The sequence below is a fragment of the Hibiscus syriacus genome, unplaced genomic scaffold (assembly GCF_006381635.1).
Source record: "Hibiscus syriacus cultivar Baekdansim isolate YM2019G1 unplaced genomic scaffold, ASM638163v2 tig00110895_pilon, whole genome shotgun sequence".
NCBI lineage: Eukaryota > Viridiplantae > Streptophyta > Magnoliopsida > Malvales > Malvaceae > Hibiscus > Hibiscus syriacus.
Window position 1 is genome coordinate 3490166 of NW_024062903.1, and position 18308 is coordinate 3508473.

The window sequence follows — 18308 nt, forward strand, 5'->3', positions numbered from 1 at the left end:
ACAACAAATTGATTGCCAAGGCACTGAAACGATATGGAGTACGACATAGGATTGTAATGGCGTATCACCCTCAGACTAATGGACAAGTCGAAGTGTCTAACCAGGAAATCAAACAGATCCTGGAGAAAGTGGTCAACCCAAGTCGAAAGGGCCGGTCACCGAAGCTAGATGAAGCATTATGGGCCAATCGCACAGCGTTTAAGACACCGCTAAGGATGTCACCGTTCAAATTGGTCTATGGAAAAGAATGCTATCTGCCTGTCAAACTTGAACATAAAGCCTACTGGGCCATCAAAAAGTTAAACATGGATGCTCAGCTTACTGGAGAAAGAAGACTCTTGTAACTCAACAAAGTGGATGAATTCAGAGCACATGCATACGAAAATGCCCACCTATACAAAGAAAAAACAAAATGATAGCATGACAGAAAAATATTGCCTAAGAAATTTTATTCTGGACAACAAGTACTGCTCTACAATTCACGTCTCAAGTTATTCCTAGGCAAGCTAAAATCACGATGGTCAGGACCGTTCATCGTGTATCAAGTTAACAAAAATGGAGCAATAGAAATCCAGAAGCAAAAGGACAGTTCCATCTTCAAGCTGAACGAGCATAGGCTAAAGGAGTACAAAGGGCCCCAATCATGCGTGACAAATCGACATCAATGGCACATGATGCCCAAGAGTTTGTATTACTTACTTGAACAATATTTGTTACCTAGACAACTAAAATTTGAATTATGTACATAACTAAATTCAGTTATATTATGCTTTCATTATCCATTTAGTTTAATTTTCTTTATTATTTGTAGGCACGTAGAATACACGTGGTAGCATGGGGAATTAGCACATGCATGAAAAAGAAAGGAACCCTAGGGAAAGAGTTTAGGCGGAAAAATTAAAGTGGGAAAGAAATCTTTTCCCCAACTTTACGTCCAATCACATATCTCACATTCAATGCAAAATATTTTCCCCTCGTGTAAGGACAAACTTACCCCGAAACTACCCATTACTTTCCATAAAAAACCTCCAACTCCTTGTTCTTCTTCATCGTGCCTCACACTCTCTCTACCAAGCAAGAAACTTTTTCTTTCTCTCAATAAAATCTTCCCCATCGCCACCACTGATTTAACCAAACCAACCAAGTACCATGGCCAGATCAAGGAAAACCCCAGCCCCAACACAGAGCTTTGAGTGCTTCCAAACAGCGGAAGCCGAAGCACGATTCAAAATCCTCCAAAAATGACAAGTGTATTTGGAAGATGGGTTCGTCTTTCCAGTAGATGATGAATAGCCGTTTAGACCATAGGTAAGGGACGTGATAAAGAAGCATAACTGGGAGAAGTTCCCTCATCATCCCAAGGCCATAGCACCAACGATGGTGAAGGAGTTCTATGGCCATCTCGAAGACCCGTCTAACCACATGGTTTATGTCCGAGGGAAGCTCCTTCGATTTTCCCCTTTAGCACTCAACAGATACTTCAAGTTGGGGAAAGTGGAGGTGCAGCACAAGAAATTTGTTGTGGAGACAGACCAGGAAACATACAATAGAGTTCTAGAAGATTTATGCTTTGGATGGGCCAAATTCGAAGGGAATGCCCCAACGAGTAAAATAGTCGATCGTCGATCCCTTAAACCGATTATGAAATTGTGGAACCATTTTCTCAAGGGAAAACTGATGCCAACATCTCACAACACAACTGTTCTCGTGAAGAGATTGATGCTCTTGCACTTGATAATACACGGGAGGAAGATCGATGTTAGAGAACTCATCTTCGAGCAAATCCACGAGTGTGCCAAAAGAAACTGGGGAAATTTATTGTTCCCTCACTTGATAACAACCCTATGTAGAAAAAAGAAAGTCCTCGAGGAGCCCTTTGAGGATTTCATTAAATGCAAATAGGGTATCACCAAGAAGAAAGTACCCGAGCTGATGAGTTTCGATGATAACGCCTCACAGGAAGGTTTAGAGAGGGGAGTAAAATCCGTTGTCGCGGCCAGAATGGCCGTAGTGGTTACGTACACGCGAGAAGATAGGGCACCTAGAGGATCACATAGAGATCTTCTTTGACTATGTCAAGGCTAGGGACGCACAACTCAACGCATTTTTCAAGGTGTTGCTCCCGGTCACAACCGCTAACCTGCCGCCCTTCCCCAACTTTATCCTCAAATACAATGTTAGCAGCAGCACATGCCATGCCTTGACATCAAATTTCCCCCCAGAGTTCCCTCCAGAAGTACCCACATACATACCACCACTGGCAACCCATGCCTCGCCTGTCCTAGAGGAAGGCCAGGGCGACACTGAAGAGTTCCTTAGCTCCTCATCTTTCTCAACCTCCGAGAGCAGTCAAGAGATCTCACCCAACTTCTTCTCTGAGGAAGCTTACACCCCAGCCCCGAAGTAACCCGAGCGTGGTTATATTCAGTCCCCTGTCAATCAAGCACCACCTGTCCCAGAAGTAGCTCAAATTGCAGCACCAGTTCCTGCAAAACCGACTACTACTGTCGAGCAACTAACTCCAGAACGAGCCTCGACCAGCAAGATGCACATCAAGTGAATGACAGCCCGTATACTCTAGCTGTCCCACTCGATGATAACATCAATAGACTCGAGTTCAGACAGTCCATCTCCTCCCAAACGATGCCGAACGAGGGCATCCAGTCAAGCCACCCCACCATAGTAAGTTGCATTCTAATTTTTATTTTATTTTTCGCATTTGCATATAGCATCATATAGTTTTAGTTCTCATGCATTGATGACAATGTATCCCTCAATTTTAGGGGGAGGTATTGTGTTATATTTTACCATACTTTGTTAAAAGCAATAGATGATAATTGGTTGAAAATTATAGTTGTCATGACATAAGCATGTTGAGATTATTGTTTGGAATGAATTAAGGATGCCCGATGATGAATAAATAATTTGATTGGCTAGGCCAAAATTATTGTTAGGACTGTCTAAGGAAGAGAACCAACCCTAGGTCTGATTCTTTAAAACTTACAAATACGATTGTAGGTTGTCCCTGCTTAAGGTAATCTGTAATTTTTTTAGGAAAGAACTTTCTGATTGTCGAGACTTCAAAAATATTGTAAGGTTAAGGTGAAACTCCCTAGTGTTTAAAACTTGAAAAATAAAAGGGACACTCCTCTATTGAAAGGCATAAACAGAAAACTCCATAAGAAATTAAGAGTAGCCGAGGCATATGAGTGAATGAAAATAGTCACATGATGACTCTGCTCGACTAGCTTGGGGGTGGAAGGTATGCTCCCTTTCACCTAGAGTGTGGGACGGTAGGTGTGATGAGCTGACTCCCCTAAAAAATAAAAAATAAAAATAAAAAGTTGATAAACAACTAGGAGTATAAACTAAGCCTGACAAATAATTTGATGCCTTGACAAACCAGAAATGCTTACTTTAAGTTTTCTACTTACCTTTATGCATAGACTGGTTACAATCACGCGCACACAATAGCAAGGAATCCTGACTAGGGAAGGGACTTGACTGATATGACAGTCGAACATGTTGAGGCCAACTATTTTTACTGAGGGCTGAAATCTCAAACCATATGATTTTCTTAACACTGCTTTACCATGACCATTTTAATTTTCTTCTAGCTATTATACATTGCTTGATGACAAGCAATAGCTTAAGTTTGGGGGTGTGATAACTCCGTAAAAAGACTCAATTTCTAGCCTTTTCACTTAAGTTATTGCTCGTCTAAACAAAATATGCACATCATTTTAGTTGCATGTAGGTTGTATTAGTTTATGGTGGATAATTTTTGCTTCAGCAAGATTTATTTGGTTTAACTGATGCTGTTGAGGAGAAAGGGTTGTGTGGATTGTGTTTGTGAAGGAAACTTACAGAGGAAGAACATTTCAGTCGTGACAACGTAAATTGCAAGGGCCAATGGAATAGAGAAGAATGTAAGGAGCAGATTTATCTCGCCAAGGAAAGGTTTATCTGAAGAGTCTAAACCGAGTATGACCTCCTTCACGTGCAAACAAACCTTAAATATTCTGACAATCGCCTTTCCTTTTTAAGTCTGGAGAAAAAGCAATGGTTATTTAGAAATCTCTAACATGCAAAACCCTAGGAGATTCTTCCCTATAAATAACCAGTCGTAGCTGCCAAAAAAGGAGGAAAAGGGATAAGAGATAAGAGCTTTACCTAAGGCGTGAACGAGCAACTACAGTTCTTTCTCAACTTTCACTAACCAACCTTCCTTGGTGTCCTCTGTAGCCAGATTGTAGCAGAGTGGTGGTCCGGTCTCGAGAGAAGTTGATCACCAAGCCAGGCGCAGCGCTGATCAAAATTATCACGAAAGAGCCCCCAAATTTGAGAGTCATTCTTCTTTTGTTCTTAATATCTTTATATGTTTGGATTGTATTAAACGTTGAATCTTGGACAAATTTTGATAGCACCATGACTTTCTTACTTGGTGTTAATCTTTGCGTTGCCTAGACAATTATTTTATGTTTATGAATGATGAATTATTTTGCGTTGCCTAGACAATTATTTTGTGTTAATCTTGTATTAATGAATGTGAAAAATATGACTATTAATGAATAAAATCCAATGCGAAAAGGTAAATACAATGTGAATGCAATGTAAATGCAATGCAAGGTGTTAATTATGGAACGATTCCTTATAACAACTATTTATATTAGAAATGAAGTTTGATTACAAGGCTTAAACTTATCACATATAAATATGAGCTATCTCTCATAATTTCTACATGTGCCCAAGTAAATCTAAAATCCTCTGAGCTTCTTCGTTCTTATGCTCCAACCCTTCGCTTACAGCAACAACTTCATATGATAAGTCAACCAACTGCTGACTCACTCCTTAAGCATGCTGCAGGTAGCTTGCAATGAGTTCATCCCTTTGCTTAACTCTCTACCGAGCTTGTTCCCAATGATGGCGCCATTGTATAACTCATTCACATGGCACTATCGGCATCTCATTTGCCCTTCTATGAAAATCTTGAAACATAACTTTGAGTTCATTCACACGTTTCTTTAAGTTTTCAACTTCCGCATAGTTTGAACTACTCTCTAGACTTTGGTACCATATCAAAGTTGTCTCTAAACTCAAGATTCTACCTTTCAATATCTCGTTATAGGCCCGACTCTCTTGCAATTGTTGTTCCAACACACTCTTGTCCCCTGAAAGTAGTTTGCCTGATGTCTACTATGCTTGATCTCCTCACTGCTTTCCCCGACTTCTCTTTTTAAACTTGCCAAATCTTTTCTCCATTTAGCGGGGGACTTACTTGATCTAGTGGCCATATGGTCCTTGATCATTCGCTGGTAAGATAACTGGAGATCATTGAAATCTAATATGAGTTACTTCTCTACTTTATTTTATCAGGTCAGCTCGACCCTTTTGGATATAGATTTCTAAACTTCTTTGGTGTGACTCATCCTGTAACCTCTGTAACGTCTCCTTCTATTATTTCATTTCGGCCTCAAAATCAAGCATGGCTTGTTCCAACAGAGATGGACCACTATGAGATATTCTTCCATAGGTTGAGTATTTTTCAGGATTGACCATCGGGATATTATCATTAATTCTATTGCGAGTGTGCCTCCATATATCAGAAACCCCTTTGACTTTATGCTTATAGTACTCTCATCTAACTGTGAACACAGACCCGGATAAATCCCAAGTTACTGGAATGAAATGCCTCGACCCATACTGCCTAGAAACCAATAAAAGAGCATACCCTACAGAACCCCATATGCCTGGAAATATAACCCAATCTCTTTCTCCACACCTATATAGCATGTCTGAGGAGACGTTCCACGAAGCATGCCATAATATATCACTTTCTCAGATATCTTTGAAAATGACCATCCATTTTTCTTCATTGAAACCCCCAGGCCATTCTTGAGAAAAAAACCTTTAAAGGTGAAAAACCTTCTTGAAACACTCGACCATGTACCCTCTCAACATGTTTAAAGTGACTGAGGATCCAGACTAGCAACAGCGGTGCGCACCATATGAAGCGTCCTTCTTCATCTCGTATGCAAAAGTTTAAGGAACATAAGGTTTCTTCCAAGATAGTCGAAACATGATCTACATGTTTATCCAGTCTCTCAAACAAATCAACCACTAATACATCAACGTGCCCCAGAACCTTCGGGAATATGACTAGCCCATAAATACCCAGAGAGAACAAGTCAATCTTTTTTCTTCTGTTAGGGTGATGGTCGATCACTTTTGTTAGAGTGGTCCATGTATCTCCCTTATTTTTTATGCCTCTTACGGCCCACTCTTCACTCATACCGGTCATCAGAAGCAATTTCTTCTTGAAGGAAGAAGTATTTGGTAGCTTGGTGTACACCTTGTCTGCTTGGAATCTCAGACAACGAACCAAGGCGTGGTACTCCTCTATGGTAGGTGTCATGTCGACTCGACCAAAAGTGAAACACCTATAGGAAGGGTTCCAGAACTGTGCCAGAGCTCTAAACAGATTTCTGCAAATCGTAACATCTAGGAGATACAAGATGTCACCATAAAGTTGATAAAACAAATGATTATCGGATGCTTCCCATTTTCCCCAAATCTCTTTCAGCTGGCTCATGTCATTTTGACGGACATTTATGTGAGTGCACCCAATTAGATCTGACACATACTCATGCTGTAAACTATCTCCATTCATTAGCTAGTACTGCTTAGACCATCTCAGAACGTTTGTATTATCTTTTACCTCTTTTTGAATCCTTCGTTCCATATTACTAGCCTTCTATATGGACATCGGTCATAGATCAACACCAATGGGATAAATAGTGTAATACAAGATGAGAACAAAATAAAACAAAATGATAAGAGAAAATTAGTAGGTGATCATAAATGAATTAATCGACTATAATATAATTTGTCTATAAAATCTACCCAACATGCTGGCTACCCAATCATGATTTAGTAGATCCTACCTAGACAAATTTCTACCCATATGCCTCATTTATATAAAATCTTAACCTCATTCCATCTAGTTCGCATGCTTATTCGAAAAAATAAACTTAACCACATGATCTCCAATTCGCATACATTTATTCGGGAATCAAAATTACACTACAAAAATTAAAAGGATCAAAAAGGTTTCTCCTTTTTTACTCTCTTCACGGGATTCTTATGATCTGGGTAAGGCTCTATCTGGACTACATGTTGGGTTCGGTTCTAAAGTAAGAGGTCCTCAAATTATCCTTGTCAGTACCCCATTGGGCTACCAAACCCTTAATCTTGGCTCATCACAGGCTTTCAGATCGAGTTCAATTCGAGGGGAAACACCTCCTTATGTCCATATGGAGGTGAAAACCATCATGAGAACCATATGGCGTGATCTCTAGGAGCGATCCACTATCCCATACGAAGGTGAAAACCACACGAGTGAGTAGCTTCTCACTCCTACTTAAATAGGACGAAGCGGAATTTTAGCTCATGTTATGTAAATGCAGTTGTACAGTGTATGAGGATAAGATAAAACAAAACAATCAACACCAAATAGAAGTCTAAAAAAAATCTCGAATAATTACTTACTCTGAGAACATTAGCAAACGAATCAGTACAACTATTTAGTGTTTAATCAAATTACAAGTGAAAATTTTGTTCAAACCACACAAGGGATCAAAAATCAAATTAGATAGAACTTATAATTTTCCTTTGCAAAGATAATTAATTAGTCGACTAATGGTCAGACTCTCTAAAAAAGGTCCCCAGTGGAGTCGCCAAGTTGTTGAAATGGTTTTTTTTAGATAAAAATGGGGTTCTTGTTTTGAAATAATTTTTTATGATAAAACATGGTTCGAGGAGTCGCCACCAATATTTGATTATGGTGTGATTGGGCAACCAAAAACATATTTTTCATTTTAATAAAATATTAATTTTAATTAAAACAACAAACTTGCGGTCTGTGTTACCAAAGTTTGAGTTTAGGAGTCGGTTACTTGTGGAGAAGGATTAACACCCTCACAGCGCCCTAAATCAATACCTAGTCAATTAATTAATTATCTTTGCAATAAAATTTACAATTTCTAGTCTAATATAATTTAAGATCCCCTGTAAATAATATTCTTTGAATTTTTGGATGAAACATGATATTATTTAATTATTTCCTATAGAGGAGAATTGATATCTCATACGTTAAAGCAATCGATTCTTACTCCAATCAAAATAAAGAAATATTAAAATAATTATTAATCCAGGAGGCTCGATGCGGTGGTCAAAGATTCGGGCTCAGTTTTGTGAAAAACAGCTCCCAATGACATGAAAAAAACCGAGAACCTCTCGGCTTTCATCGTCCGAATCTCCATCGTTCACCGTTAGATCGCCTTGATTTTGGAGTATATTGCTCCTGGGGACACATGACACATTCTAACAGTTCGGATCTATGATTCCACCCTCCTATCATCGACAAGCGACACGGCTGAAATGTAACTCTCTCCATGTTACATCTTTTTCTTCAATTCTCTTTGTTATTTGTATTATGCTTCGAGACTGGAAAAAAATAAGTAAAAATACCTTTCAAATGCTTCTATTTTTTCTTTTATTTTCTGCTTTTCGAAACTCAAAAATGAGTCTTTTTTACAACCATGGTTTGAGGTTTTATATCCCCAATTTTACAACTTTTTTACTATGATTTTTTCTATGAAATGATTACAGGAAGATTTTTCATGTGGGTTTGGGTGTGGTCTTGTTGCTTCCTGACTTGGGATTTCTAATAGTGCAGAGGCTTCGATTGGATGTAGCGGTGGTGGTCGAGGAGTGGGTGAAACGGGAGGTAGCAATTGATTGGGGAAAATGGCGATGGCATATCTTCCTCTGGTAGTGGCGACCGGTGATGGCTGCGTTAGATTAGGGTTTTATAAACCCTAACTAGGTAGGGTTATGTATTGGGCCCGAGTTTAAGCTTCGAGTTTGGATGTAACTTGTATTTTGGGCTCCGGGTTTGGGTTATTTTGTGGCCCGATGGGTCCTGTTGTAAAACCTGAAAAATAAAAATAAAATTTAATTAATAATAATAATAAACGGGATGAAAATGAGTATCGACGCCAATCTTTGATTAGGGTGTGATTGATCATCCAAAAACATATTTGTTATTTTAATAAAATATTAATTTTAATTAAAATAACAAACTTGTGGTCTGTGTTACCAAAGATCGAGTTCGGGAGTCAATTATGTGTGGGGAAAGATTAGCACTCTCACGGCGCCCTAAATCGATACCTAGTCAATTAATTAGTTTTCTTTGTAATAAAATTTACAAGTTTGAGTCTAATTTAATTTAAGATCCCCTGCAAATAATAATCTTTGAATTTTTGGCTGAAACATGATAATATTTAATTATTTCCTATCGAGGATAATTGATCTCCCATATGTTAAAGCAATCGATTGTTACTCCAATCGAAATAAAGAAATATTAAAATTCCATTCTAAAGTTCATTATTAATTCAAAATAACAACACCCAAAATAATTTTAAGAGAAAAATGATAATATCTAATTATTTCCAATCGAGAATGAACGACCTTTCATGTCTTAAAACAATCATTTATTACTCTAATCAAAATGAAAAGATATTACTATTCTTAATAACGATTTGAATGTTATTATTTTGAAAGCCCATTAAAAAACACATGCAAAAATAAAGAAAATAAAGGCATATCAAGCAAGTAAAATTAATTATTTATTTTACCAATATTTAATGTGAATAAGGATGTTCAATTATTTAAATATCTCAAGACGAGACCATAGATTCGATCTAACAATCTTTTTCTCGATGAATTTAATTAAAAGAACATGATCTTTTTCCCAATCCCTTAATTTTAAAAATGAATTTGATTTAATTCGTGTCACTATATGGGATATACTTTCATTTTAAAATTATTGAAAGTAACTTTCTTATACGTTAAGACAGTCACTTTATGAAAATATTAAAATGAATGAATATTACCCTTAGTCAATTTATTACGATTCGAGTCAAGCGATGCTTATGAGGGTATCATGCAAAATTAATTAAAGACTAAAATGAACGAATATGCAAGCAACATGCAAAAATTAAAATAAACTAAAAATAGGACAAAAACATAAACAGTCAAAATTGAATAAAATAAAGTATAACAGTGACTAAAATGAACATTTTTAATATTGAGTGCTAAAATTAAAAAATATAAGACTAAATTAAAATAAATTTAAATTGTATGGCTAAATTAAAATAACTAAAAAATATTCAGGTTCGAAATACTAACATTATAAAGTACAGGGACTATCAAAAAATATTTTATTTTTAACCTAAAATATACATTCAAAATAAAAAGGGATATTAAAAATTAAGTCCCTAATCATTTTTTAAAAAAATAAACAGCCATTACACATGACCAAAATGCAAAACAAGCATAAATATATAGGGACTAAAAAGTAAATAACCCTAAAAATATATATCATGCATAAAAGTGGGTAAATTACAAAAACATACCCTAAAGGTGACCAACATGTAATAACACGGCTAAACTAGGAGGACCAAAAATAAATTGAACCAAAAAACATGTGCAAATTAGGGGACCTAAGTGCAATTTCCCCTAACTTATTTTATAAAAACGATATTTTTTTCTTTTCTTTTTCTTTTATTTTATTTTTTCATTTTTTCATTTTTTTAAAATTTTAGAGGGAGAATCTCTCATTTCTCTCTAGAAACCGACCCATTGTCGGCCGGGGGCTGTTGGCCACCAAATTTCACTAGGAGGCTTGCCTGGAAGTGGTGTCCAAAGGTCCAGGCTCAGATTTATGAAAATCGGCCCCTCAATGCCATGAAATAAGCCGAGAACCTCTTAGTTTCCACCTCCCAGATCTTCGCTGTCCGTCGTTTGATTGCCTCAATTCCGAAGTATATTGCTATTGGAGACACACGACACCTTCTCACTGTTCGGATCTATGAGTCAAACCTTCTAGCACCGGTGAGCGAGACGATCGAAAGGTAACTCTCTCCATTTTCTATCTTTTTCTTCTATTATCTTTGTTATTTCTGTTATGCTTTGAGACTGGAAGAAAACAAGTAAAAATACCTTTCAAATGCTTCTGTTTTTTTTTCCATTTTTCAAAACTAAAAAACCAGAGCTTTTTTTACAACCATGGTTCGAAGTTTTATATCCTCAATTTTACAACTTTTTTTGCTATGGTTTTTGCTATAAAATTATTACAAGATGTTTATGTTTGGGTGTGGTCTTGTTGCTTGCTGACTTGGGATTTTTAATAGTGTAGAGGCTTCAATTGATGGCAGCAGCGGTGGACGAGGAGTGGGTGAACCGGGCGGCAATAACTGATTGGGGAAAATGGCAGTGGCAGATCTTCCTCTGGTGGCAGTAGATGGTGGTGGCTATGTTAGATTAGGGTTTTAGAAACCCTAACTAGACAGGGTTATGTACTGGGCCTTAATTTGGGCTTTGATTGGTTGGGTTTCAGGTTTGGATGTAACTTGTATTTTGGGCTCTGGGTTTGGGTTATTTTGTGGCCCGATTGGGCCTGTTACAAAGCCTGAAAAATAAAATTTAATTAATAATAATAATAAACAGGACGAAAAACAAGTTTCGACACCAATCTTTGATTAGGGTGTGATTGGGCACCCAAAAACATATTTGTCATTTTAATAAAATATTAATTTTAATTAAAACAATAAACTTGCGGTCTGTGTTACCAAAGTTCGAGTTTGAGAGTTAGTTACGTGTGGAGAAGGATTAGCACCCTCACAACGCCCTAAAACGGTATATAGTCGATTAATTAATTGTCTTTGCAATAAAATTTAAAAGTTTGAGTCTAATTTAATTTCAGATCTCCTACAAATAATATTCTTTGAATTTTTGGATGAAACATGATAATATTTAATTATTCCCTATCGAGGAAAATTGATCTCTCATACGTTAAAGCAATCAATTGTTACTGCAATCGAAATAAAGAAATACTAAAATTCCATTCTTAAGTTCATTATTAATTCAAAATAACAACACCAAAAATAATTTTAAGAGAAAAAAAATGATAATATCTAATTATTTCCAATCGAGAATAAACGACCTTTCATGCCTTAAAACAGTCATTTATTACTCTAACCAAAATGAACAGATATTATTGTTCTCAATATCTATTCAAATGTTATTATTTTGAAAGCCCATTGGAAAACACATGCAAAAAAAAGTAAATAAAGGCATATCAAGAAAGTAAAATTAATCATTTATTTTACCAATATTTAATAAGAATAAGGATGTTCAATTATTTAAATATCTCGAGACGATACCTTAGATTCGATCTAACAGTCTTTTCTCTATGAATTTATTTAAAAGAACATGATCTTTTTCCTAATCCTATGATTTTAAAAAATGATTTCGATTTAATTTGTGTCACTAAATGGGATATACTTTCATTTTAAAATTATCGAAAGTAACTTTCTTATACGTTAAGACAGTCACTTTACGACAATATTAAAATGAATGAATATTATCATTAGTCAATTTATTTCGATTCGAGTCAAGTGATGCTTATGAGGGTATCATGCAAAATTAATTAAGGACTAAAATGAACGAATATGCAAGCAACATGCAAAAATTAAAATAAACTAAAAATAGGACTAAAACATAAACAATCAAACCATCATGTCAAATTAGAATAAAACAAAGTATAACAGTGACTAAAATGAGCATTTTTAATATTAAGTGTTAAAAATAAAAAATAAAAAATAATACATGGGGACTAAATTAAAATTGCATGGCCAAATTAAAATAACTAAAAAATATTCGGGTTCGAAATACAAACATGTAGAAACTACATGGGTTATCTAATAAATATTCCATTTTTTCTAGTCGAAAATATACATTTGAAATGAAAAGGGTATATTACAAAATCAATCCCTAATCATTTCTTTAAAAAAAATAAACAGCCACTACACATGACTAAAATGCAAAACACGCATAAATATACAGGGACTAAAAAGTAAATAATCCTAAAAATATATATCATGCATAAAAGTGGGTAAATTATAAAAACAGACCCTGAAGGTGACCAACATATAAAAATACGGCTAAATTAGGGGGACTAAAAAACAATTAAACCAAAAATTACAAATCATAAACATAAATGGGTAAATTATGAAAATGGTCCCTACATATGGCTATTTTACAAAAACATGTGAAGTTAGGGGCCTAAGTGCAATTTCCCCTAACTTGTTTTATAAAAACAACCTTTTTTCTTTTTTTTTCTTTTTTCTCAATTTTTTAAAAATTTTAGAGAGAGAAGCTGATGCAAGCACGTTGTCACCATATGCAAATGGAGTATTCTTAAACATCTTAATGCTTTACTTTCTTTATATTATTCTGATCATATATGAAATAACCATGCAAATCATGCTAAGGTTGTTAGTTATGTGATCTAATGAGTAAAGTACTTTAGCATATCCACATCTTTATATTTGGTATACAATGTTAATTCAAGTATGTTATTAAGTTTTACATTCATTTAAGTATGTTTTCATTCATTCATAAAATGGCAACATGCTTAGTTATTCATTTCTTAGATCATTTGCATTCAATTTAGCTTATAAGTTGTATACATTAGCTTACATGTGTTATATCATCTTATACTTAGCTCATGATATGCATTCATAGCTCACAAGATCATACACATGCACGACAGCAAGGTAAATGATTCATTCCAGCTCAATTCTTTTGATTTACCTTGTTTTCTTTGCACATGTAGGTACATGGAAGAAAGGCACACATTGTGGCAGCTTGTGGGAGTATTTAGAATTCATATCCAGATCACAATTAGCTCATAAACTTCATGGCAGCTCATGGAACACAATGGGAAGCTCAAATCAGTTGGAGGAGCTCAAGGCTAGCTAAACTCAGCTAGGTGGACTATTTGAAACTAAGTTGATGAAATTGATCAAGTTACCAGCCAAAAGTAGCTACAAGAGATGCTAAGAAACTAAGGAGGACTCGGCTGGAACAACAACTCATAATAGCCCCTTACTTGCTAGCTATATGCACACCTATGCTAGCTTAAGGGAGAACTCACCCCCAAGGAGGTGCACATGACCAGCCTTCATCCCATATAAAAGGCTGCACCACAAGCATTCCTAGAACTCCCATGTGCAAGCCATGTGATCAGAAAGTGTGTGCAATACGTGTGACTCTTCCTAGGCGCGCCAAACACCAAGAAGCATATCCATTCAGCTAAGGCTCCTAATGCTTCATTTAGGTACCAACTTGAAGGGGTTCAAACACTATTCATCCATGAGACATGTCCCCTTCATTTAGCCAAATCATCATACCTTTTAATTCATGCATGTAATTAATTAGTTATGTATTTTCAAAGAGACACAAGGGTTGGTCGAACCATTATGTTCCCATTCGACTATGTCTCTTCAAAAACTATAAATAGGCTAGTCCTATTCATTTGTAAACACACCTTTTATATTAATTAAAGTGAGATTATTCTCTTTTCTCAAGTCCTTCTGACTTTTATCGACTTATCAAGTAAGTCCTACTTGTGGCGTCAACCTCTATTATATTGATACTTGTGGTTCCTATCTCTTTATAGATAGTGGGTCCAAGTCCTTTTCTACCATCCCTTAGAGAGATTTGTAAGGTCGTGTCTTTTCTCATTTTAGCACTGGTGCTTCCTTGGTCTTTCTAAGATACTATCCTCACCAACCATCTTTCATTCATAAGCCATACCATAGCCAATTCAAACATACTTCCGCTACTTATCTCTTATCATAAATAGCCCTCCATTTCACCTTTTACATCAACTACCAAACCATTCTGTTTAAGACATTCACTTATGCAGGTTGTTTTGCTTCTTTCCTAGATCCACAATCAATTAAGGTAGGAGTACCTTACATCAAAAGCTTTCCCTTCTCTCTAGAAATCTTCCCATCGCCGGCCGCCGGCCTGGCTACCACCAAATTTCACCATGAGGCTTGCCTCGAAGCAGTGGTCACAGATTCGGGCTTGGTTTTATGAAGAACGACCCCTATGCCATGAAATAAGTCGAGAACCTCTAGACTTCCACCGCTCGGATCTCCGCTGTTCGCTGTTGGATCGCCTCGATTCTGGAGTATATTGCTCCTGGGGACACACGACACCTTCTCACCGTTTGAATCTGCGAGCCGACCCTCCTAGCACCGACGAGCGACACGGCCGAAAGGTAAATCTCTCCCTTTCCCTCTTTTTCTTCTATTATCTTTGTTATTTCTATTATGCTTCAAGATTGGAAGAAAACAAGTAAAAAATACCTTTCAAATGCTTCTTTTTTTACTTTTATTTGTCACTTTCGAAATGGAAAAATCAGAGCCTTTTTTACAACCAAGGTTTGGGGTTTTATAATCTCGATTTTACAACTTTTTTTACTATGGAATGATTACAAGAAGATGTTTGCGTGTGGGTTTGGGTGTGGTCTTGTTGTTTGCTGACTTGGGATTTCTGACAGTACAAGGGCTTCAATTGGTAACAGCAGCGGTGGTTGAGTGGGTGAAACAGGCAACAACAGTTGATTGGGGAAAATGGCGGTGGCATATCTTCCTCTGGTGGCGGCGGCTGGTGCTGGCTGTGTTAGATTAGGGTTTCAAAAACCCTAATTGGATAAAAGTTGTGTACTAGGCACGAGTTTGGGCTTTGATTGGTTGGGCTTCATGTTTGGGCCAAATTATTTGTAATGTGGGCCCATTTTGGGTTTGTATAAACCTACCAAAAAATAAAATAATAATAATAATAATAATAATCGGACGAAAATTGTTGTCGACATGTACAATTTAAGCTCACACTCATAAAAAACACTATAATAAAAATTATAATGTAAAAAAACTACTGTTCAATGAAGGAATAATAAAATAAGTACAAAGTAAGATTTTTGAGCTCTTGAATATTTTTATAGTCTTTATAATTGAAGCTTGGTTGTTGCAAGACCATTTTTATATGTCTCAATGTTTTTTACTTGTTTGAGGTTTTTGGAGAGAATCTAGAGTCTATTAGGAGCATTAAAAGGCTACTTGCGGCTAAACATTAAATTTTAGAACTTTAAAGGAATTTTTAAAATTCTTAAAAACGAAAACATGACTGTTAAAAACCCAAAATTTAAAATTTTAGTAAAAGGTTTTAAATTTCTAATGAATTTTAAAATGGTTTAATTCACTGTTACTGAAAATTTCGAAGCTATGTTTGAGTTTTGAAATTTTAGACTTTAGAATTTAGTTTAAATCATTTTGACTTAAAAAAATGAGATTCTTTTTTATATAATTTTCGCTTAGAAAGTGATCTAAAAGTTTTGAACAAATATTTGAAGTGAATAAATATTTTGTGATTTTATTTTACAAAAATTAATATTTATTTATTCAACATTATATCAAAATCATTTATAAATTTATCATATACTTCTCTCAACAACAATCAAACAAAATTATTTTTCTTCAAAACCTAAATAACTTAAAAACGTATCTATACCTTTATCCTAATTATGATCTGTCTTGTAGAACATGTTGTTTTCGATAATCATACGTACATTTTAATTATAGGACCGTTTAACCTAAGAATATATATATATATATATATATATATATATATATATATATATATATATATATATATATCTTAATTAGATATTATAATTATGATGAGATTTTTAACATGAACATATATCTACTTATGATCATGTCGAGATCATTCAAACAAACATGTTGTAATTATTGTAAGAACAAAAACATCTGTTTTTGCATTTTCTGTACTGTTATAAAATAATAATGACATGTGTCATGACCCCACCAAACTTTGATTATATAAAATATCCAAAGCATAAATACAAATTAACTATAGTAAATATAATTTACTTTTATGTTTGTATATATTATATAAGTTCCAATTGGACTGGCTTTAAATTCGGATAATTGTTCATGAAATATTAAAATTTCATTAATATTGATATGTTTTCTAATTATTTCAAATAAAAATATTACTATTAAAATAAGAACTTAGATTTATAAATTAACTTGTCTAAGGTCCGGTCCGGTAAGTGGATTTGATATGTGTGCATGTAGGAACAAAGAGGTTAATAAATTGCCGAGTTGGTAATTCAACGTGTATATGTTTTATAGACGTAACTGTTTGAATTTAGATATTTTATAGAGAATAAAAATCTCTTTTATTACTGAAATTATTTGATAATTATTTAAATTAATTGAAATTTAAACACATAGAAATAAATATATCCGATTTGAATTAAAGAGAGTTAATGATTTAATAGCATTATGAGTTTAATTTGGACCTCTATTTAAAGAAAGTGACATCAATTAAACCCGAGCAATCATGTTAGAGTGTGATTAGATGATTAGGTTGATAACACATTATGATGAAGACATGTCACCTTAATTTTCTAATAAACCCTAATCCCCCATTGGTTTGTTTATGCTACTGTAGTTTTCTATTCATAGATGGAGGATTTGTAAATATGAGTGATTCTTAATTAATAAAAAATATTTTAATTAAATATGAATATAAAAAATATGAATGTCAACGTATTTGGTCGATTAGCAAAGAATTTTATAAATTTAATGAATATAAAAAATAAATATTAAAATGAAAATTTTCTCATCTAAATTATATAACCGTTTTTAAATAGAAAAAAACTAAATTTATTGAGAAATAAAAAATAAAAAATACAATAAAGATTTACAACTAAAATCGTAAACTAAACATATGATTGAAATATTTTCAATCATTAAAAAAAACTACTCACTCAAGATCATATAAATACCACACAAGGAAAATGTAAAAACCTCATAAAAAATTTCAAACAAAAGGTAGATACAAATAGATCTAACTATTACGATAAACGAACCACAACAGGATTAAACTACAAAAAAACTACTGATAAAACACAAATCAAAGTTGAGCATTGTGAGAAAATTATATACGATTACAGGTTACATATCCAAATCTAGTTAGAGAGTACAAAGCCAAAAAAAATCTTAAAAAATATATAATAATCACAAATCACTTATTACAAGCGTGAGAACGAGGGCCGTAATTTGTTTATTTGTGTCATGCAAAGTTTAGGCATACACCCATGCCTGTGTTTTGTTTTTACTATTAAGAATAATACATCCCTTCTGTCCATTGTTTACTACTTTTAAAAAAAATTATAGTCATTTAATACTAATTTTCATTTTAAGTAACAAGTAGCAACTTGCGCTAGCTAATTTTTTATTTTATTTTAAAAGGAGGAAACTATTGTCGAAACTATTTTCTTAAAAAGGTGAGATTTTAAA